We start from the raw sequence: 22,776 nt of genomic DNA, 5'->3' as shown, positions 1-22,776 counted from the left end.
TTCACAATTGGTTTTGTACTTTATTAATAACATTCCAGTACATAATCCTATGAGACACTTCAATATGTGAAATGTTAAGATAAGTTAATACATTTTTCCTACTTAACATCTGTTTCAAGAAGGCCTTATATTTTTGTGCTACGTTCAAAAAAAGTTTTAATCTAGAAAGCAAAAAAGGAAAACCGTCATGACTCTACATGTCACATCTTCATGTAATTGCAAAACGTACTGTCCATATTGGTGGCAAGAATGACAGTGTGACATACCAGCCCTTCTGTGCCGTAGTAGCTTAGAATCCCCACATGCTACTTTTACCAGATGATGTATCTGGTTACCAAAAATGACCTAATTATTTCCCAATAGAAAATTACCCGATCTGTATGACGTAGAAAAATAAATTATATTCTAACGTATGTGATGCCGTGAGGTATTAAGAAAATGTCGCCCCTACAGTATTTAATGATGTCCAAGAGTTTTTGAAAATGAGGAGGAATCCATTTTCAGGTGTGTGCAGAAATCTAATTTTTTTTAGATAAGGGTTGATCAGAAGCTTTCGAGGATACTAGGTAACCATTGCCAGTGTGCTGCTTTCGGGTACAACCTTTCTAAAACAACTTACACCACATGTTTGCAAAAAAACCAAACACACCATGGTTTCATACAATTAACAGTGTTAACTTGAAATGTCGTAGGACATCACCCTTGTTGTTGCAGTAACGCGAGAACGCATCACAGTTACAAGTACATAATATGGTGAGAATACGCAACGTCTTGCAAAATAAGAGAACGCCCTTGAACTATTATAATAGCAGGGAAATTTGTCTTTGTGAAATATTACATTGAACTTCCCTAAATTATGTGAAAGACAAAAATAGTTCAGAATAGGTCATCAGGAATAGCTGCACGGTGCAAACATGTATTAATTTCAGCTCTCAGCAGGTGTAACACTACCTATGCTTTGAGGAAAGGTACAATTTCGTGACCCGGTGCGTGATTCACACAGTATATTTCCAGGGAGTATGTGACTTGTACGAACATTCATGAGTCGGCCGCACCCAAACCTGGAAGGTCTTGCTTATTCACAGACAGAGTTGTGCAAATGTTCCCCAAGTGATACCTCGGTGAATTATGTCAGGATATATAAACCGCGGTGCTTTCGACGTACCCACTTGCAGCCAGTCTCTGAGAGGAAACTTTGACCGCAGCTGAATTGAAAGCAGGTATGTTTCAATATCTATTCTTTGTTTTGTATTTTGGGTTACTTATAAAAGATGCAGGTACTTCAAACTATAATTTGTAGACCTAACCCTTTTCTGTGCTGTGCCCAATACATTGTTTAAATTACTATATAAAAATATTGATAGAGGTTCTGGGTACCCAGGGGCAGCAGACACTGCTCCTGCTACCAATACATTCAGACATCAAGCTATGCCGGAAGATAAAGGTATCTTGAAGACTCGTATTTACTCTCTGCACACTTCAGTTCAAGTTCCTCTAACAATGCTGGGGTAAAAAGGGGGAATTCGAGGGTGCAATCTTGTATTCATTGGAAATACAGTTTGCATGGTCTCACATCTGCTACTCCCCTAAGTGGGTTAATACATTTCCATGATATCTTGTCCATACGACTCTTCTAGGTGCTTAACAACCAATCTGACTGGGACATTCACAATGTCGACATCCCACAATTCTTTGCATTCTGAGCCTTTTTAGTTTTAACCTAAAAGGGGACAAGTGAAACTCCATGTCCCAGAATGTAAAGTGGTGTTAGCTATGGTCTGGACAGGCGGGAGAATTCATACATAAGACAGCCATCATTTCACCATGATAAGTGATGCAGATGTTCCCTTTCGTATCAGTTTTTCTTAAGATCGTTGAAAGTTAAGGTACTTTCTATTTCATCATATTTTCTTTAGTTATTTTGCCCACCTCTCTTTACTTCTGCATACGGCCTTAAGAATAACTCTGGACTGCCATGTACAGATGTGCTCATCAGTGACTGCATTGTTAGGTTGAATCTCTGAAGGAGAAGCAAGTGAGAGACGGGCTCCTGCAATGATTAGAATGTAAATTAAGATGGACCTTTAATTACCACATTTCATGACGAAGAAAAGATATCTAAAGCAGAAAACAGAAGAAATCGTTTTGATTATACTGAAGGAAATTCTCGAAACTTTGTATAATTGTTACTAGTAATATAAAGCGAGAAAAACCCTTGGAACATGTAGTTATTATGACCATGGACCCATCAAAGTGATCAACGCCCTAACATTCGTGCAATGCATTGGGAAAAAGCGGTCACAATGTGTTTACCTACATTTTACTAAGTGCTTTGTTTTTTTTGCAAACTAACATATGTTGAAACTTATTGGTACACAAAATTCTGATTCGTAAGTTTTCATAATTTGACCTTCTTCATTGATATGCATCAGGTAGGTTGTAACTTGCAACCCACTTCAAATCGCTGCCATCACATGGTTCGTGGACTGCCGGGATCAGCAAATCACTGTCTCTGAATGCTTTTAATTAAAGAAATCAATTTATTTTATACGTCCGGTCTACCTTTAACTGAAATGTACAGAGAGCAAATATGGGACTTGGAGACATCTTTATTTTCCTGCCTAAGTTGATGCCTGAATTTACTGACAGCAAGAGCAGTGTCGGGGTATCATCTGCTGCCCCTGGGTACCCGGAACTGATATACATATTTACTATATTAATTTAAACAATGTTTTTGGGCACAGTTAATGGTAAGGTCTAGAAATCCTTAAAGGAAAACAGGGTGCACTTAAAAAACTGAAAAAGAACAACTTCTAAAGCCTTTTACAGGTGAGCAGCAGACCCAGGAACCACTGCCTACTCCCAAAAAATGTTTATTATAACATTGACAAAGAGGAACGTGCATTTAGGGGACCCCTTCCTGTTTGCTAGAGTGATACCACCTTCTTTGAGGTATCAGTAACCTATAAATGATTTGCAACCACAATTGCTGTCGTAAACCATAGGCAAGTACCTTAATAAATCACAAATTTGAAGGTACACTGTAAACATGCCCTTTTCAATTTGTGATTTGGTATGTAGTTGAAGTTTTGAACATAACCAAATGCTATTTTGAGGTCACAAAGGTTCCGATTTTGGCCGGTCAAAGTTTTGTGACCCCCCCAAATACGTTTGACCATAAGGCCCAAAATCACAAACACCTACTATTTAATACTTAATATCAAATTCTTCTATGCCAATGTAATCGATCAATACAGAACAAACTGTAAAGTGACTGCATGATCACCAACCTAATGGGTGTAATCACTGAAGGAAAATGACACTTGCAAAAGGAAATAATGAAACAGAAGCCACTAAAATAAGGAACATGCCTTATGGCTGATTTGAGCAAAAAAGCAGTGTCACAGGCATAGTAAAGGAAATTAGCAACAGAACCAACCATAAAATGCCTTCACATTATATAAAGATTGCACGACTCACTAAATCAATCAATTCATGAATCATCCCTATAAGGACTCTAAAAGACATAGATCACGCTTTCAAATTATCAGATATTTTGCCACCACTGTCTCATAACCTGTCATCTAGGAGCAAAGGATCATAGTGATCATCGCCCTCAAAAAATTACAATGAGTGTGCAAGGTGCAAATCGAAACCGGCCAATGGAGCATCCTAACTCCATACATACTGTAAATAACAAAAGGATCAGATGCAAAACCTACTAACCAGAATGACTGTTGGCTTTGGTGAAGGCTCTTTCAAATGACAGGCCCAAAAGCAACAATCAGCTAGGAAAACTTCACTAAACTATTAGGAGAAGCTCACTCGGCAACTGAAGGGCCACAATCAATTACAATAGAAAAGCCTTGACATGGGGATCCCGCCACATCTCAAATCCTGCTAGCCAATCACCTCTCCACCTCACAAAATAGGCAAATTCAATGCCTTAAGAAAGCAATAAATAGATCACTGCCCATCTGACCCTGATAATAATGCCCTAAAGGAGTTCAGACAAATAAAAGTGACCAAGAAAAACGTAATCTGTCAATCAAACAGGAAATCAGTGTAGACCCTCCTGGTAAAATTACTCCATGATATCAAAAGCAACAACAGAACGAGATTCTGGCACACAGGAAACAGATTATAGAATACCACAGTTCACAGAGTTAGCTCTCACTTGACAAAAAAAGCCTGGGTACCTTTTCTGTGTCATTATTTTAATACAGAATACTCCAGCAGTGCAAACAAAGAGAAGATAACGGGTTACACAAACACAGAAACACAGGAAAAACTCATGATCTAAAAATGCTCAGACAACATTAACAAATGCAATTATGGCCACACAGATTGCAAACAGGAAGCCCAAAGAAAGGAGGGAAGGAGCACCAGGTCCATTTCTGTTTAAACAAGACCCAGATTACTGGGCAGAAGCATTAAAACCAGTCTTTGAGAACATTCTTCACACAGAAACAATCCCAGCTTTCAGGAGAGCCCCAATCCACAAGACAGGTGACAAGAATGAAGCAAAAATGATAGGCTGGTCACCTTAACAGACAACAACGCAAAATACTGTGTTGGGCTCATTCCAGAAGAACTAACAGATTGGTCATCACAAAACACAGACATCCCCCTTAATCAAACAGGTTTTAGCAAGCACACGGGGACAACCACAAACATATTAACTCTATCCCTGCTGATAGACGCTGTATAAGATGACAACCTACCATTATACTCCCGCTTCATTGATTAATCCCCAGCCTTTGATCACACGGACAGAGAGAAGCTGTGGGACAAACTCACTAAAATAAATATTCCATCCAGTCTTATGAATCAGCTGATTCTTTTACACATTGATTTTTGGGTCCAAGCGAATCTTGCAGGTGGCAACCATCTATCAATAAAGATTTCAACCACAAAGGGATTGAAACAAGGCTGCGTACTAGCCCTGACTTTGTTCATTCTCTTTTTGCCAGATGTATCAAACAAAGGGGACAAGTGTAATTCCCATGCTCTAAAAATGGTCAGTCTTTCCCTTTTGAAGCGGTTATACCCTGATGACCTTGTGCTCATCAGCTTTCAAATCTTACTGGACACCACCAAAAGTTATTCTGATAAAAATGGGCTGAAAATAAACATAGACAAATCTAAAAGCATGGAATTGAACCCAAAAAAATATGGAGACCACATTGCCTACCAGCCGTGACCAGTTCCTAATTTCGCCAAGACTGCTGCCTGTTTGCTGGGACAGAGGGAGTTCCACTGCTGGGGTCCGCGCTATTGAGAGCGCTGCTACCTAGACTTGCTGGTCCCCCCCGCCGCCGCTCATCACATCGGATGCGGCCGCTGAGCGGGGGAACTACAGGCCCCACAATCCCTGGCTGGGCTAGCTCCGCCCATTTACGCCCTTTCACCCGCCCGGAGGCACACAAAACACCGCGGCTTCCACATAGGAGTGGGAAACCGCATTGCCTACCAGCCGCGACCAGTTCCTAATTTCGACGAGACTGCTGCCTGTTTGCTGGGACAGAGGGAGTTCCACTGCTGGGGTCCGCGCTATTGAGTGCGCCGCTGCCTTGACTTGCTCGTCCCCCCCGCCGCCGCTCATCACATCGGACGCGGCCACTGAGCGGGGGGACTACATGCCCCACAATCCCTGGCTGGACTAGCTTTGCCCATTTACGCCCTTTTACTCGCCCGGAGGCACACAAAACACCGCGGCTTCCTCCGGGACGCGTGAAGGCGGCGCCTGGCTAAGCCCGGGCCAAGGGCGGGACCATCTGCGGCCATCCGAGGCCAGGAGAGGCTGGGCTGGGCCACCCCCCTGTAAGGTAAGACTCTGGATATTGACCTTTAGTGCACTACAATTGATATTCCTATTACACCTTATGGCTGTAAATCGCAAGAACGCACAGAAAGCGGGGGAGGGAGTAGTGGGCACAATGGATGCTTTTCTAATTAGAGCTGAATCAGTTTTGCAACAAGAGATAGCCCTGACTGAGAAAAAATTATCGTTAGGTATAGCTGAGGCGCAGAAGAGGTCCTCTTTGGGCAAAATTAGCAATGTTAAATCCCCTGCAGTAAATCTATATCCTGTAGCCCTCATCAACAAGCAGGGTACCGAACTAGGACTTGATAATGGTCACGATGTGAATATATCCGCTATGGATATGAATGATGCCATCTCTAGTGGTCAACCCAATGTTTCATCATCACTTCTTTTGGTCACAGCTCGCACATCTTCCCCTAGCCCAATAGAGGTTTCACTTAATACATCGCGTTTGTCCACTACCCCAAGGACTCCAGTGGTTTCTTCCTCTGATGAAGATAGACCCAAAACTAGCCCTACACTGGGAGCGAGACTTCGCTCTCATAGATTAGTTACAGCACACAAGGTTCAAGAACAGGGACCGACGAAAAATGTGGCAATCCCTATATCAAAAAATAAAAGAAATAGTAAGGAAGTCGGGGGAGCTAGACCAAAGAATGGAAATACCTATGTGAGGGGAAGGCAAATGGTCTTAACAAAAACCATTAGCACGCAAACAGACAATGGAAGCACTAATTGGGATATAGGGTTGGAGAGACGACTTGGAACATTAGAAACATCATTGAAGAATTCCCTCGAAGTAATGTTAAAGGAGAAAATAGAGGGACTCGAGAAAGATCTGATAGCCAGTTTAACTCAGTTTAGTGCGAGAATAGAACATTTGTGTGAGAAACAAGGGAATTCAGATCGAATTACTAACCGGAAAGGGAGTAATCCCCCATCTCAAAATAATTTAATGGGAAAGGAAGTAGAAGGCCCGGGGATAGATTCTAATCCCCTCCAAAAGGTCGGTTGCTTGAATGAGGGTAGAAAGGACCACACAAATAAGACAGCATGTGGTAATAATGGAAGGGTAGATAGACTGACAGCCCAGGGAAGCCCGAGTAAAACTCCAGGCACGTCTAAAGTATATAGTCCAAAAGGAACTGATTTGATGCCAAATACAGACGTCCTACAATTACCCCCGGCATCTTCACCATATGTAATAGTTCTAACAGGGGTACCCTCTTTAAGAAGGGATCAACATGAATCTTGGCAAAATCTCCGTGACAAGGCAGCTGACTGGTTGGTAAAATTTAAGCGGTTCCATCCGGGTGATACCCAGGATATTTTAATGGTCCGCAGGGTACGGTGGCTGGGACATTCACTTAAAGACATAAGAGGAGACTGTGTGGTTATCAACTTTAGGCGCCCACAACAAGCTAGGAGGGTCTTGCAATGTAAGGAAGAACCTCAGGGTGGAAATACGCTTATTAGTGCACTCCCCTTGAGTTACTTCCACAAGGCAAAGTCTGATGGGAAACAAAGACAACAGATTCCTCTTGTCCCCTTGGAGAATAGATTTGATGGTTTTATCGACTTAGAGGAGGTAGATTGACTACTTAAACGTAGTTCAATTGTAATTCCCCAGGAAGATTGTAACACGGAGTCTGAGTTGGGTAAGGTAACTGAGTCTCGCATTACTAAGCAAGTGCCAAATATACTGGGACGGAATGTTTCGGATTTTGGTGATAGTCCACTACTCATATCCCGTAACAGTAGCACTGAGTTAGTAATAAATAGCACTAGTATAGATCTAAAAGGAGGAACCGGTGACATACTTACCACAGCAGAGGGCATAGTTGCCCAAGCCAGTCAAGTGGATCCACTTCCAATAACTTCCCATGGAATTCCAGTTGTGAAATTAATGTCATGGAATATAGCAGGCTTATCCAGGAATCTCCGGGATACTGTTTGGTGTACTTACACTGACGATTACGATTACGATGTAATTCTCCTGCAGGAGATATCACACAGAGGCTTGGTTATAAAACTTTTTATTGAGAAGCTATCCCCTAAGTAAGAGGAAGAGCGTCTGGGGGCTTATTGATCTGGAAAAGAATCACTCTGGAAATTGAAGTTACCCCTCTCTCTATTCCCTCCAAGGATCTTCTAGGTGTAAAGATAGAGACAAAAGACAAAGACACTGTATATCTAATAAATGTATACAACAGGCCAAATCCCCTAAACAAGGAATCCAAGGTGATAGAGCAATTGGACTCTTATCTAGATACACTAGGATACAACACACAAGTGATTATAGTCAGGGACTTTAACTGTAGATTTGAGCCAGTACTGGGCCTTGATAATCTATTTGAGGAACAGGACAGGGCAAATGACATCCCTGCTCTAGATAGTACTGGGGTAGTTAAAAGTACTGTGGCAGCAATACAGATCCTACAGCTAACTGTTGCACATGACTTATGGGCGTGTAATGGCCACTTTCAGTCTGACAGACCATCAGCACCAACTTTCTGTAAAGGTAATAGTAAATCGCATTTAGATTTTATATTGGTTTCCCTAAGTCTATGGCATTTAATTACTGATTTTAAAGTAGACTTTAGGACAGAGAGCGATGACCTACCGCTTCAACTATGTTTAGATCCCCATCCTTTTTTAACCAAAACAGCTCCAGATGCTGTGTTAAACAGTAATGTTGGTGACCTCCAGGTATCAAATAATAGGCGTGCCCTGAAATGGCCTTATATTTTGGCTAAAGAAGCAACAATGGTAAATATTTACAACACTTTTTCAGACACCGTTGCACCCTGCCAGAATCTTTCTCTAGGTACCCAAGGTGTTCTAGATATGCACTACCAGTTGATAGCTGCTTTAACATCCTTTCTGAGTAAAATTTATGATAAGGATAAAAATTCAAATAGTAGTCACCCAGAACTAGGCAACCCCTGGTATAATAAAGAATGCCCCTTAGCTAAGTCTCACCTGATTCAGGCAGTTAAAACCAAGAACCCACAGGGTATAAGAGATAAGAGGTATGCGTATAACAAAATTCTTACACGTACGAAAAAAGAGTGGGATGAGGCCATCTGGGAAGTGGGAGTGGGATCTGGCCATCTTCACCTACTCAATCTCAGCGCAGGGACACGCCGGAGAGCGTAACTAAGCGCTTTATAAAATTCCAAAATAAATAAATAAATAAATAAATAAGATCTACTGATCGCTGCCATGATGAGGGACCAGGGCACCTTCTGGAGCCTAATCTCCAAGGGGAATAAGACAGGCAGATCATCTAAGGACTTTTACCTAGATGAAAAAACATGGCGTGACCACTTTTCCAAACTATATTCACAAAATGAAGAGGGTTCGTGTATAGAAGAACAAAAGGTCGATTTAGCCCCTAGTACACTTTCTCTACATTTTAGTTTAGAGGAGACCTCTCAGGCTCTTCAGGCCTTTAAAGCAGGCAAAGCCCCATGTCCTGATAAGATCCCTGGTGATCTACTAAAACATGATATGGAAGTCTGGGGGCCCTATATAAACTTTTTATGCAATTCCATAGTGGCAGGCACACCTATCCCTGAGACTTGGAAAGGGGCAGAAATTGTAACAATTTTTAAAAAAGGGGCTCGTTATGACCCAGCCAATTACCGACCAATTAGTTTAATTGATCTTTTACAGAAAGTTTTTGCCAGACACATTTTAAATAGACTTTTAGGATGGATGGAGGAGGCTCAGATATTGTCTAAATACCAGGCCGGGTTCAGAACAAAAATCAGCACTGTGGACCAAGTATTTAGGTTCACATGCATTTGTTAGAAATACATTAACATAAGGAAGGGCAGCTTGTATGTCGCTTTCATGGATCTGAGGGCCGCCTTCGACCTTGTCCCCCGTACCCTCCTGTGGGACACATTAAGAAATATGAGGGTCCCCGGCGAACTTCTTGTAGAAATGATTAGACTTCATACAGGGAAATACGCCAAAGTGAGATGGGGGAAGGGAGGCGAAGTTACCAGGCTGCGTCAAGGCTGCGTGTTGGCGCCTACGCTCTTATCGCTATATGTTAATGATATACCTACATATTTGGGGGATTGTAGCCATGACTCCCCGAAATTGGGAAATGAAGCGATCACGGCATTACTATTTGCCGATGATACAATCCTCATTTCCCAGACTCCGAAGGAACTTCAAAACTTGGTGAACTCATTTTATAGTTATTGTGTGGAATAGGGACTGGAAATCAACTCATCCAAAATTAAATATATGGCCATAAACCTGCAAAAATCATTTAAAAAGAATTTGGCCCTAAATAACCAAAAACTAGAATATGTGGGGAGTTTCAATTATTTAGGTATTATGTTGGACAGTAAACTATCATGGAAGGGGCAACTGGAAAAAATAGACTATCTTTTAAACAAAACTCAATGCCTATCCTAAAAGTACATGGCGGGAGCCTTTCTAAGGCTATTACACCAGCCTTGGAGGTGTTTAAGGCCAAGGCCCAATCAGCTGCACTTTATGGTGCTGAGGTTTGGGGGCCTTCCTGTAAGAGGAATATTGAACGGGATGAAAACAACTTTATACGTAGGATACTTAAAATACCAATTAGAACCCCCCTAGTTCCAGTGTTTTTGGATATCGATATTAAACGCACAGATTATCAAGCTACTTTAAGGCCACTACTTTATTGGGTAAGGATATGGACTACACCAGAGTTGTATAATTATAGAAGCGGTTTAATGGAAATCATGCAGATCGATGAGTACAAGAATATTGAATGGTTCAAACATATTTCACTCTGGTGCATTAGGCTAGGGCTATCCCACTTTTGGGAAGATCCTTTGAGCATGACACCTCCTTGTAAAAAGCTTCTAAAGACAACCTTCTGGTCCTACATTTATAATGAAAGATTACATAGTTCATCAATTGGCACTTTGACTCAGACGTTCCAGATTGTAAAGGATAATGCTTCCTTCAAACCTTTTATGAACGAGATAGGACCACCATAAGCAAAATCTCTATATTTGCAATTTAGATACGCGGTCCTGCAGACAAATGCTAATACTTGTAGGTGGGGGTGCAAAAAGGAGACTGATCTCTGTATCCTTTGTTCCAAAAGGCGAAAGAGGATGATGTACATTTACTCTTCTTTTGCCCGGTTTACAAGTCTCCCAGGGCTCGATGGATCAGATGCTTATGCAAAAATGTGGGCGTAAGGTCCTATAAAGAAGCTGAACGCATAATTAAATCCAACACTTCACAACTGGTAGTATTCTGCATAAGTAGGTTTTTAATTAATGTATATCTGATTAGGAAGAAGCTCGGCCTCAAGCTATAGTGTATCTAACTTGTTTCTAGTCTCCTCCATTGCACATTTGTTTATTGTACGCTTTTAACTAATGTATTTAAATGTTTTATACTCTGGCTTTTTAATTAATATTTTTATCTTATTTATGTAATGAGATTGTTGGTTTTAGCGCGGTAATTGTAAATATGGATCAATTGTATACTTGTCCCTCTCCATCTTATTATAGCTTGATCACGTGGGCATTTGCTTGTAAAAGGCTTGTGGATATTTGCTTGTAAAATGTTTTTATTTTTCTCTTTGCTTTTATGGCTAGATAGCCGAAATAAAGTTGAAACAAACAATCTTAAAATGTCACTGCCATCTGACAGACAACAGGTAGAAACAGTCAATGAACATAAATATGTGGGGTTCATAAAAGATAGCAAAGGTGCATTTACGGCTCAAAAAGAGGCATTAAAAAGAAGAGGAATTACAATGGCAGTAGCAAAAAAAAATCTCAAGAACAAAATTGTCGGCCCAAAATGTACTCCCCTGATCCAGGTGATACAGGCAAAACTCATTCCAACTACCGCCTATGGGAGCGAGTGTATGAGGAGTCGGGATGCTATCACGCAGGATGGTATAGTAACGTGAGCATTTGGAATTATTTTTAACTTACCAAAATACACATCACCGGCTCAAATTAGACTGGAATTCTGATTGCAGTTGTAACAATGAGCACGAAGAGCCGCTTATGTCAAAAGCTGGTATAAGATCAGGAGACCTGAGCATGGCTCACTAATTGCTCATTTATGAATCAATTGCTGTCTAAATATACCAGGGCAGTGAAATCCTATTTGCAAGAGTTAATAGAAAAACTGGGCTTATATGGTCTTTGGGAGGAATAAGGAGCATACAACAGCTTCAAACAGCCTGTCACAGCAAGTGTCAAAAGGGTTTCTTGGCAAAGTATGAAACTCTGCTGTCTGGGAGAGTGCACAAATAGTTTACTCTGCACAGCTACCTCAAGGGATTTCCACAACCTTACCTAGGTGCAGGGTTCAACACAAGAACTAAAAACAAAAATCTATGGCACCGGCTTGGCATCCTTCCATCTCTGCTCCACTTAGCACCATAGAAACACCATCAGACAACATTTAGTTGCAGTTTGTGTGGGGCAGCCAAAGAGGATATGATTCAGTTGCTATGCATACGTGGAGAACTTATACATGAATACAGATTTCCCTTTAATGCCAAGGGATTAAAAACTTGAAGTCAAGCAGTGAAAGCATGCTTTGCTGGCAGATATGTTCCGTTAAACTGCTGCCTTGTATTGTTCCTGAGCATTGCTGAAAAAAACTCAACACCAGTAGCAATAGATTGACAACCAATACATATTTATGTATATTTCTCTTGGCCAGAATACTGACACCACAAGAGGGTAAAATACCTTGGAAAGGAGAATTATTTGAGCGTAAGGGGCATATTCACAAGGAGCTATTGCTGAATTAACTGCACTTTATCGCAGCCAAATTCATGATAAATTTACCCCACTATTCTCAAGCAGGTGCTAACAACCCACAGCACCACTTTTGATGTGATAGCAGCCGCAAAAAACATCACCACAGATGACCCCCCCCAACTATCGCTAATGAGATGCAGAGTAGGCATTCCCATGCAAAAAGGCACAACACCAGACCTCAACATTCACAACTCCCAGCCAGCTCGGCGATAAGAACACAAAACACATGATAAGGCGCGTTAGCAGCAGGAATTTTACACCTGCTCAGACCTGGTGTAAAGTTGGACGGCAGCCTGCTCCACAATAGGGAGCCCTGCCCAGGGCGTCATCGGAAGGGCAACAGATGACATGGAGCAACTGAACATGCAGTACGGACCCCCAAGAGGGCTACAACACCCACCCAGCACCCCTCCCGGACCACCACAGGGGCAGCACAGACAATTACAGCGCCCCATCATAATTCCCGTTTCTACACCCACGCATGGGACCCCATGCGCAGGACACATTCTTATTAAGTAAAAATCCCTGATTAAAACCCCTCCCTGTCCCGTGCTACCAGCACTACACGGTTGTGTGAGTAAGCCCATCTCTAGTGGTAGTGGCAAAGAAACCTATATTTATATTAGGGAGGCTCTAGTCTGACGATTGAGGTGTTGTGCATGGTGACTGTATTTCTATTGTATTTCTTGCATTATTTCACAGACCAATGCTTGTTTATTGTTTGTAATAGCTTCCAATATTAAACTGATACGTATTGCCATAGAACTTTGGTTGTGGACATAAAGTACTGTAAACATTGCTTTCTATGAGCACTTCTGAGACTTGCAAGCGGAAAGATGCACTTGCGCTACACTTTTACAGAAAATAACCGTTTCTGCGGAAAGAAACAGGAAAGACGCCGCACGTTGCGTCACGCATGACGCACTTACCTGTTTTCCCAGTGAAAAATCCTTTTGGATCCTCAATGCTCTGGACAGCAGCACAGCTTCTCAGAGATCTCAACGAATACCTGTGAAAGGAAAAGAAACAAAAGCTAAGTGAATATTTCTTTGTTTAGGCGCCCACTGCAAGAAAGCACAGAACTGAAGAATATTGATTAGCAATTTAAAGAAACAATTTTTGGAACGTTTTTTCCACAAGTCAAAAATGGACATTGGAAGAAACAAAAGAAACCCTCAAAGACATTTATAGTTTATTCTGAAAAGTGATACATTTAGATTTGAATATCTGTGTGCAAAGTTGTTTGTATATCTTTTTAATTTTCAGCAAATTGTGATGAAGTCAATGTTTGGGGAAATTCAGAGAAAAGAGTAAGTGAAATGATTCTATAATGAAATTCTTTTCTTGTTAAAGGAATCTAGGGTAACAAGAATTCACCAGCGTCCAGTACCCGGCCCTCCTCACTTAGGTCTATCAAGTAGCCTTTAGTGTATTTTAGGATCACAGGTTATCTGATAGGGTTCTGGGAAGTTGGCACATAGCGTCTCTCCGGAACCAAGCACCTTACAGGTAAGAGTGTTTGGTAACCTGACACCCCCCAGGACTTTTCCCATGAGGCACAGTGTCAGACTGATTTGCATATGGCAATGTCTGAAATGGGGTGGTGGAGTGAGCTAAAGAATGATGATGGATTAAACCCAGATCAGTTGACTGGGGGTGAGTGTTTGATTTGCTCAAGCGGTCCGTCCATCATCCCCTTTGGTATCGCACAAGACGTACCTGGCACACCCCTTCCCCCTGGACCACCACAGGGGCAGCACAGACAATTACAGCGGCCCCCAGGAAACGCACCTGCCTCACAGGCACAATATCTGACAATGTCACTGTCCACTACAGCCTGCAAGGGACAACCATACTACGCATCCAGGCCAATATCCCCTAACAGGCCTATGGCACCAACACAGCGGATAACCAACATCCCACCCCACACCAAACTGCTGACTGTGCACCACCTGTTGGCCCCTGGCACACCGCAAACAACATTAGCCAAAGTCGGCGGAGTCTCACAGCCAGCCACATCCAAAACCCCCCAAGCCTGTCCTGGACATCGCCATCATCCTGGCACCCCAGTCCCCATATGGCCAACACACTGCTCAGGAACCGCTGGTGACCAAGCAAGGACCATACACCATAGCCAGATGCACACATGTGTAGGGGGGCAATCCACTGCACACATGTCCCACCTGTGCCCCCTGGTGTCACAGCACACAATCAGCACAACAGGAAGTACACGTCACAAATTAATGTGTAGGCAACATCCGAACACCGTGGGACCCTCACCAATGTCGCCTCCTAATACACATCCATTGTGCATGATCCCTTCACCCACTGACAGTCCAACAGCAACCAGGCATCCCAAGATTGCACAAAGGGAAATGCACAGCCTCTTGTCAACTTCCCAATTAACATACCACTTACTCAACTTTACAACCATGCAATCCACAACTCTGGCAATGCACACGTCACAAAATCACAACAAACATGCACAACAAAATGCCCACCCACCAGACACGACAGACTCACAATGGTAACCTGGGAAAGCAGTGAACATGAGCCATCAATAGCCAAATGTGGGGAGAGGTGGCAATCAGGCATATGTGAAGGATGCAGTCAAATTATTATTGGGAAAGTACACAATGCCAAGAGTGTCGGCAAAGTACTGAACAAACCGCAGTAAGCAGAACACACCCATATCCACAGCGACATACACCTCTGGTGAATGGAGTGTAGTGGACAGTGGTCACAACCATGTCACCCCAGCCAGTGGGGGTCCTTGCGGAAATGTTGCCTGTTCCGTCCCACCCGTAAGCATGAGCAGAGTGGGATGGGCCGGCGTACACCAGGCCACCTCCAAACCCCATCTGCCAGAGTTGCAGTGGTGGTCCTGACAGACTTCTGGGTTGCTCAGGCTTGTCGTGGATGCCATCATCAGCCTGATTCCCTGCTCAGCACTCCAGGTGCCAGTGACACTGCAGGAGATTGTCTGTTGCTGCTTGTGTTTTGTGCTGTGGAGCGGTTGCGCAGGTATGTCACCACGAACAGTGTGGGGACCCTGAAACGTTATTAGTGAGGATGATGCAGGTCTGACACACCCCACTGCATCTGCATCAGGAGTGTATCTAAGGGACACAATCCAAGACTTTAACTGCACATGAGCACCCTTATCTCTAGTGTCCACAGCCCAGTGCACTGCAACTCACGGACATTTCTGTTTGCAATTCAGCTGTCCTCTGGACTTCATCCACCTCACCCCATGTTGCTCAGCACTTGTCTCTGTATTGCATGTGTTTTCTGTATCCGTTGCACTGGTGTCCAATGTCCGAGTGGTTGCCAAAATCAGACATTCCGTGCGGGTTGGTTCACACTTACCCCACACACATCCAGCACAGGTGTCACTACATGTGGCCCTGCCAATAAAGGGGCCGGTCGCATGTGCCCATAGCCAGTTCAACATGATCTCTGCATGTGTCCCTGTGGTCTTGTAGTATGCATGTGGGCCCTGGGCCCTATGACTTTACATTTTGCTGCGTACATCGGATGCAGACATGTCACCGGAGGCAGTGGGTTGGGGTTTGGACATGTAGCTTTGTCATCACACACTCAATTTCACTGCTACCGGCAGTGTGGGGACCCTGAAACGTTAATAGTGAGGATGATGCAGGTCTGACACACCCCACTGCAGCTGCATCAGGAGTGTATCTTTAGCTTTGTCATCACCCACTCAATTTCACTGCTACCGGCTCTGTCAGCTGTAGTGGGCATGTTTGTGTGCATGTGCGGAGCCAGTTGTGTCCTCCGTTCTGCAGTGTCGGCTATGCGCGTAGTTCCACGTCGACGTCAATGTGGGTGTGCTGTGTGTGCTATGTGGGTGTGCTGCCGTGTGCCAAGGGGATCCGAGACATGATCCTGGGGGTTTGTGGGTGTGCTATGCCTCATTGTGCATGTATGCCAATGTGCCCATCTCCCCTGTGTCCGTACTCCCAACTCCTTGCCCCGTCTCCACACTGATGGCTGTGGGCTGGGTTTCCTCCAACTCCTCCGGTAGCACTGGACTGCCACCTCCTGTCGCCATTGCTGCCTTACTGGTGGCAGCGGCTTGGTGCGTGGTTTAGGTTGTCACACCATGCAGTCACCTATAGGCCTCCTGAATTGGCCTCCCCTTGTCCCTGAATGCATTACAGGTGGTCTGCTTGTAGGTCAGTTGCTGGTAGTAATCTGTCACCTCTGTGATGCTGTCTTGTTTTCCTGCAATCTGACCCCGTCTTCCTCTCCTTCTTCTCCTTGGCCTTCCCCGATCCCATTGTTCATTGCTGGTAGTCTGTGGGAGTTGTGAGGTTCAAGTTGGGATCTGCGCTAGGTCAGGGTGCATCCATGTTGCTACGTGCTTTGGCTTGTCTCTGGTGTATTTTTATTTGGGTTTTTATGGTGCATTGTCCCACCATACATGTGGGATTTGCTGGCCTGTGGCCAGTTTTTGCTACTTTTTGTACCGCGGTTGGCCTCTTCGCTTGGTTTTTTGCATTCGCGTATCGCATTTTTGTGGCGTAGCGTGGATTTTCACGCGGACATTTGCAGCGTTGTCTGGTGTCTATCGCATGCTAACACCTTGTGAATTCCACGTTGACGCAGGGTTATTTTCCCACGATAGGCTGCGATGTTGAAAGTTGCATTACACTAATCTTGCAGTGGTTATCAGACCTTGTGAATATACCCCTAAATTCTGCTGACTTTACACATTGACTTTTGCAGCCTACACAGCATCTTATGGTCTTACGGACTCTTAACCTCAAATATTTTAGCTGCTAACAGCTTTTGCTATCTGTATTATGTGTTTATATGCTCTCAACTTTGCACAGTTGTTCTTGCCGCCCATGCAGTACTTTGTGGTAATAGTCTAAACGCTGCAGACTTTGCACGTTGTTTTTTGAAGCCTATACAGAATCGTATGGCCTTACACTTTATTAGCCTAAATAATCTAGCAGCTAATAGCAGGTTTTACTTCTGATAAATAATTTTTAACCCCTTGGCTGTTAGCCATATTCCCCCACTGTGCTGGGGGAGGGTGGGCGCGCGCAGCGCCCAGGTGCTCATGACGAGCTGAGCTCGTCATGAGCCATGGTGGTCGTGTGCTCATGACGAGCTCAGCACACCCGTTTCTTTAGAACGTTCGCACAGTAGGGGAATTTGCCCAGCGTGCGAGTGTTCTAAAGGTCATGACGAGCGCAGCTCGTCATGAGCACATGGGAACCGTGGCTCATGACGAGCTGAGCTCCTCATGAGCATGGGAGGGGTTAACTGTTTCTGCTCTTGCATCTGTATAATGAGTTTTTATGCTGCTGACTCTGCACATTGGTTCTTGCTGCCTACACATTATTTTGTGGTCCTATGGTTTGTTAATTCTATTAAATCTAACTGCTAAATGCAGGATTTCTATTTTTGAATTAACAATCTTTTACTGTTTTAACTGCATGATCTCTGCACATAGCACACTGCTGTACCTGAATAATAATATAACATTGAACTGTAAATTTGGGATTTTAATTATGGTTGATTACTCACCCTATTGTAGTGGTTTTAGTTAATCATACAAATAAAGAGATTACTAACTTACATACTATCTCACAACCTAAAATCTCCTGGGTATTACAAATAATATTGCAAAGTTCTTCGCTGGGAAAATACAGAAGATCCACAAAGAGCTTAAATCTATCAGAATACATCCTCATGTCACACAATGGAAAAAACCACTGCAAATCGGTCATCATTTCAAGAACTGGAATCATAAACTCCAACGGAGAATTTGGAATCCAAGAATCATATATAAAATTATTAGGAGCCTATGCCTGAACTCTTATAAAACACTGTGCATTAAATATGACACTTATAAATCACAATATCATGAAAATCACATTTGAATAATACATATTTCACTAATTAGTTAAATCCGGAGAGATCAATGCCATCCTAAAGAATTGTAACTTTGATACTGGAGAAACCACAAAAATTGGTCTAGCATACCTTTCTATGAAGACTAACTCAAATATTTGTCTACATACAAAAACTCTTATTTACATTCCCACCTTCCCCCCCAAAATAACCTGAATACATGCTTTACTGTTTCTAGTCAAATGCAGTACTCTAACTGTTGGACTTGGGCCTTTTTGGCAGGTTCACCCCTTAATTTTTTGCCTTTAGCCTCTGGCATGGTGGTAGTGATTTTAGGCCTCTGCACACATTAGCACTGTGGCCCAGTGTAAAGTGTGTGTGCACTCTGAGTGCGTGTGCTGAGAGTGGACTGACCTCCCATAGGAATGCATGGGGGATATGTGTGTCCAGGGTAGTTCCTGATATGTGGGGAGTGCAGGGTCGAGTTTGGTATGTGCAGACTCCTGAGAATAAGTGCTGCACAATGGTGTGCGCAGATATATTGTGTCTAGTTGAGAAGTGCCACTTTTAGAAGTTGGCATTTCTGTGACATGTGAATTGCCTGTCTGGCTTGTGAGTGACAGGGCCTGGCTGATGTGGTTGGCTCCAGGAGCCAGGATGAGTCTGCCCGGTGGTGAATAGGGAGATCTGCATTTAGATGGGAGGGAGGAGTTGCCCCTGGGACCTGAATTGGGCTGTGCCTTCCCTCCACAATGCTGGCTCCACCTCCTGTGGCGCGTCTGATGTCCCTGGCCTGTCCTGTGAATAGAGAGGGGAGCTGAGCAAAACAAAGTGCTCCCTTGCCTGCACCTTTGAGAACAAAGGATTTAGCTGTATAAAAGGAGGGTCTGTGACCCAATGAAAATGTTCTTGTTTGCGACTTGAATCTACTAGGGGTTTGCCCTGCCCCTGGATGCCTGGAGGACTTCTTTTCCCTGGGCCCTGCCTGCCCCCTTTTCATCTTTAAGGAGATTTTGTTGATGGGACTTATTTCTACTCTCTACAGGACCTTTCTGCATCTTTTTGCACCTTGGAAGCGCTGTATCCTAATTTTCCCCTTTGGGAGGGAACCCCCACCTTGGGGATTCCCCCGTGATGCCGGCCTTGCGGTTACCCACCCCGCCTATTTATATATTTACTGTTGGTGCCCACGACATATGGCCACTATTTTTATATTTGAAATAGCAGGAGCCCACCTTGCTTTATAGTCCAATTTGGAGGGAGCCTACCCCTCATTGCGCTTTTGTTAAACTCATAACTAAAGTGGGTGCCCACCCCGCGTTTCACTGCGGTGGACCGAGCCGCGTTCGAAACCTTCGGCCGAGCGAAGAGAGTTGCTGCCGGGCTGCTGCCTAGTGCGACCCGGAATCTGTCTGCCTGGTTGGGGGGGCGGGCCTGCACCCGGCCGGAAGAGGAGACGGCAGCCGGGAGCCGCGCTGTCTCCACACTAAGTCCCGGTCCAGAGATGGGGGACCGGGTGAAGCAAGACACCTGGTGAGGCGGGGCTCCCGTTAATGGGGAGAGCCCCGCAAGTGCCGCAGCCTGTTCTCGTGGAGGGGGCCCGAGGCACATTGCGGGTACCTGCCCCCGCCACATCCACGTAGAGGAGTTCCCTGCGAGCAGCCCGGTGAGTAGGAAAGGGCTGGGGGGCTCTGTGGAGACTATTGATAATGCCTGATAAAGGCACAGTACCCAGTCAATGCTTTCCCAGCAGCGGGCCGCTCCAACATTTGGGGGCATATTTAAGTCCAGAGCCTAGATGGCTCTAACATTTGGCCATATTTACTTAAAGGGCCCAGTGGGTTCCTCAGGGGTTTGTGCTAACCCAGTTTGCGCATAGTTATTTCAGGAGCCTGAGTGCTCAAAGGGACATACTTTATTTTCAGAGCCAGATGGCTCCAACGTTCTACACATTTATCCTGAGCGCCAGTGAGAGCCCATGCCGCACTTTTACTTCCCAGCTGCCCAGCAAGTAGTAGGCAGCGGCACCGTTTAGGTCTGGTTTTTTTTTTTATCCAGGAGTGAGACGCACTCCTTCACCCCATCTTTGACTGTACAGCTGCGCAGCACTTAGTGACGGCTGCTACGTTTAGGCCTTCATTTAAGATTCACACCTGCCAAGCAAGTAGTGGGCAGCTGCAACGTTTAAGTTTGCGCAGTGGCGCACCCTTGACTGTCGCGGCATTAGGCAGCGCGCCCTGACTTTGGACAGAGGGCATTTGAGCCCCTTAGAGATGGCCAGTTGGCCCTGGGGACTATATGGTGTATAGGGCAACTGGCCCTAATGTTCTTTTTATAGGTGCTAGGAAATGTAATGTTTAAAGCATGTTTTATGCACCTTGATTTATACTTATAGATGTGCTATTATGCTTATTAGGTTTTTCTCTACCGTCTTATGTTTTATTTCTCTCCTGTGATCTAGGTTTGATTTATTCCCTACTGCAGGTTATGCTATTAAATTTATTTTCCTAATGCAAATTATGTTTAGGAGATTATGGTCTACTATATTTAGACTTATGAGGTTGGTGCAGAATAGAGTTCTCGCCTTATGTGATACTGTGCCTGTTACGCTTTATGTTACAGGTTGACGCTGAGTATAGTGTCTGCCAGTGATTACTGGCTGTGGTCCTGATATATTCTTACTCTTACTTTTCTTTACCAAGTGATAATTCTGACAGTGGTCCACTTGGCCCTGTCATGTGTACATAATCCCCTGTATATATTGCCCGTGCCAGTTGGCACAATGTATATTGTGTGATTACTATCTGATGTCACTGACCATGTCATGAATGATGTAATATGTGACATCATCAGCAGTCGATTGAGGGCGCGCAAGTTATAATTAGTACAACTAACTATAACAGGGGAATTTCAATGGTTTTGTACGAGTGAAATGTCCAACTTACTATAACACCCCTAAAACCTATGTTTTTTTCAGTGAATTTTCAAGGTTTTTTAAATGCTAATTCCTGACTATAACATGTCTGAAACCTATGTTTTTTTTCAGTGAATTTCAAAGGTTTTTTAAATGCTAATTCCTAACTACAACATATCTGAAATCTATGGTTTTTCAGTGATTTTCAAAGGTTTTGTAAATGACAATTTTTAAATGTATTAATTCTCATATTTTTTTTAATACTGATTTACTACATTTTTTAAACTATTTATTTTTAGATATTTTATTTTTTAAATTACATTATAATTACATTATACATTTCATTACAAAATATACTTTCTCAGAATGAATTACTTTAGTTTAAATACTTTTCAAATAGGCAATAGACGTTTAAGTACAGTAGTTACAGTTGTTGTAATGCGCATCACAATTTCAGACACAATGCAACATTGAGCTCAATGCGAATTTCTAGTTAAAGGCAATGAGTTACTTTTTGGATTACTTTTCTAACCACAAGACTAGATCCTAGATTCAGTCCTGGGATATCTCCTGTAAACAGTTGAGTAAAAACGTTTTGGTTACAGTAGTGATTTTTAAGGAATATTATTGTATTTTAAAAGTTGACAGAAACTTTTTCACATAGAACCACCAATGTTTTTTTTTTTTTTTTTTTTTTGCAGAGTTTTATATAGCGCCAACTAGAGCCGAACCGAATCAGTTATCAGAGCGCTTTACATAGCACCAGTTACGTTACATGAGGACACACTTTCATTTTTTTTAGGCACCGGGAGATTAAGTCATTTGCCCAGAATCACAGGGGGTTTTTGGTGTCGTTACCGAGACTCGAACCCAGATCCCCAGGTCCGAGGTCGAGCGCCTTAGCCGTTAGGCCAACCCCTCTCCTATGGGAGGAAATTCACTTATCAGGTAAGTAGTGTTAATGTTACTTTTTCTTACTCGGTGGTGGATCCTGGATCCAGCACGGGTGCATCTCCTGTAAACAGTCCAAAGAATGTGTTAAAGACATACAGGCAATATTCTTAGTTTGTGAAAATAGACAGAAACCTTTCTGGTGAAAATCACACAATGGATTCCTAAGGAAGGAAATACAAGTTACTGGTAAGTACGCTTAGAATTACTTTTCAGGGTCAGTTCTGGGCTAAAAAAAAATGCAGCACTGAGTTCTCTCCTGATAAAAGGTGAGTAAATCGGAATTCGTCGTTCGACTGATTTTAGAGGAATATTTCTATAGTGGTGAATGAAGGGGGCGGGGCCTGTGGTGACATGTGTGCAAACACGCCCTGTGGTGCGTTTTAAGC

General features: G+C 43.4%; 1 long non-coding RNA gene across 1 annotated transcript in view; it reads left to right on the top strand.

The window, feature by feature from the left end:
* The first annotated feature begins 912 nt into the window (after positions 1 to 912).
* The window catches only part of LOC144770648 (uncharacterized), a 36,956-nt gene continuing 15,092 nt past the window's right edge, over positions 913 to 22,776 (top strand). Inside the window, exon 1 of the long non-coding RNA XR_013598965.1 lies at positions 913 to 1,220. This is a non-coding gene — a long non-coding RNA (uncharacterized LOC144770648). The remainder of the gene's footprint in view (positions 1,221 to 22,776) is intronic.

This window comes from Lissotriton helveticus, chromosome 7, assembly GCF_964261635.1.
Source record: "Lissotriton helveticus chromosome 7, aLisHel1.1, whole genome shotgun sequence".
In the NCBI taxonomy this organism is placed as follows: Eukaryota; Metazoa; Chordata; class Amphibia; order Caudata; family Salamandridae; genus Lissotriton; species Lissotriton helveticus.
The sequence above is the reverse complement of the archived record's forward strand: the minus strand, read 5'-3'. Positions and strand labels throughout refer to the sequence as shown.